The sequence below is a fragment of the Octopus sinensis genome, linkage group LG8 (genome assembly GCF_006345805.1).
Source record: "Octopus sinensis linkage group LG8, ASM634580v1, whole genome shotgun sequence".
NCBI classification, from domain to species: domain Eukaryota; kingdom Metazoa; phylum Mollusca; class Cephalopoda; order Octopoda; family Octopodidae; genus Octopus; species Octopus sinensis.
Genome location: NC_043004.1, coordinates 100,664,890 through 100,667,389, shown reverse-complemented (window position 1 = coordinate 100,667,389; position 2,500 = coordinate 100,664,890).

Sequence of the window (2,500 nt, the reverse complement as noted above, 5' to 3'; positions counted from 1 at the left end):
TATAATACATATATATACATACATATATATACATATATATATATATATATATATATATATATATATATATATTTATAATATATATATATATATATATATATATATCTATATATCTATATATATATATAAATGTCATTATCCATACCAGCTGAGGAAAACAGTAATTTCCACTACCTAACAACATAATACACACACACACATACACCCCCCACGTACACATATATATACACATACCGCATGCCACAACAGAATTAGAGCTAAATATCGTCGGAAATATGGGACTAAATATATTAAATAACGCAGGTATGGTATACTTACTTTGAGCACTCTGAGTTTCTGTGCAACAATTCAATGAATGCTACGCGTGTGTGTGTGTCTATGTGTGTGTGTGTGTGCGTGTGTGTGTGTGTCTCTGTGTGTGTGTGTGTGTGTGTGTGTACATGCGTATTTGTGGGCGCGTGTGTAATTAGGTATGTGTTAACCATAAAGACGTATTGTCTCTGTAGGGATTTGAATTGATTTCCTGAGAACTAGTTTTTGAGAGGAACACGCATAGAGAATACTTGACAACAATGAGACGAGAAAAGATATTTATTAAAGGTACATAGAGAATACATATGATGGTAGAAAAACTGTCTGAGCTTCAAACCTGATTGTTTTGCTTGCCTTAGCGAAGCACAACCGCACATGCATTTTTTTCCTACGTATTAATTGTACTCGAAAAAAAAATGTTTGTTTATCTTTTTTTGTTATTATTGTGCAAACATTTCATTTACTTATTTTATTTTATTTACTCAACTTTAGGAATTCGAGTTAGTAGAAAACAACCGTAAAAGTTTCGTAGTACAATAACACAAAATGTATGTTTTGTGTACATTCACACACACACATTTATATACACATATATATGTATACATAAATATACGTAAATATACATATACATTTGCTTGTCTATGAACAGACGTTTTTATACATACACACATACATATATATATATGTGTGTGTGTGTGTGTGTGTGGTGTGTGTTGTGTGTGTGCGTGCGCGTGTGTGAGTGACAAATGAAAGGAAATGCTGGGAAGCCATATTAAAAACCTAATTATATTGTAAGATGCTAGTTTTATACTTCAATCAAAGCGAAATACATAACAGTGTGGTAAGAAGCAAAGCTATACTATCTGTCCTAGTCATAAGTTATAGATATACTTTAACAGAATGAAAATAATGATTGCATTTAGAAAACTTCACACACAATTCTGTTTAGGAGGATTGTGTTATTTACTATCAATACTAAGGTATGTAGGTGTGAATCTGCAAGAAAATATCAACATAAAGAACATTGGAAAGAAATACAAATAGCTACGAAAACATGCTCGAACTAGAGTGTTCTCGTGTTCTCTCCTCGAAGGAAACATGTTGAAATAACACGATAGTTTATGGGGAGAATGAAATATCGACTCGGTATACTCTTTTACTCTTTTACACTTTTACTCTTTTACTCTTTTACTCTTTTACTTGTTGCAGTCATTTGACTGCGGCCATGCTGGAGCACCGCCTTTAGTCGAACAAATCGGGACTTATTCTTCGTAAGCCCAGTACTTATTCTATCGGTTTCTTTTGCCGAACCGCTAAGTGACGGGGACGTAAACACACCAGCATCAGTTGTCAAGCAATGTTAAGGGAACAAACACAAACACACAAACATATACACACACAAACACACACACACACACACACACATATACATATATATATATATGCTCTGTGAAAAAGTCTGCATAGAACGGCGAAATAACCCACTGTAGTTGCAAAACGTAAAACTCTAAGTCATAGAGATCACTACAACACTTTGGTTAAAAATATTTTAAAAAATATATATATAAATATATACATATACACAGTAATTTTCATTTTCACCGAAACGCACATGGTGCAAAAATAACTGAATCAAGTTATCTCCTGCAAGAAAGAAAAAAGAAGCATCTCTCCTGAAAAAAATCCCGTAAACCAAAAAAATAATCCAGACCACATTGTTGAATTAAGTATCAATTTCATCTATTTCATTTTATTATTATTCTATTTTATCTTTCACTTAGGCCCCAATCTTAGTTAAAGTTGCGATCGTCATTTGGTTTGTTTACATTTTCAATAACTGTTCTCGATATAATAATTTTCCAGATACTCTATCTTCTAATTAGCCTAAGATTAAATTAATAACGTTTAATATTGATACCGTCAAATTAGCCTTAGGATTAAATTAAAAACGTTTAATATGTTTAATATTGTAATAATTATTGTAATTAGCCTTAAGATTAAATTAAATAACGTTTAATGATGTTCAATATTGTTAATAATTTTCAGATACTCTATCTTCTAATTAGCCTTAAGATTAAATAAATAACGTTTAATATTAATAACGTCAATTAGCCTTAGGATTAAATTAAATAACGTTTAATATTGTTAATAATTATTGTTAATTAGCCTTAGGATTAAATTAAATAAC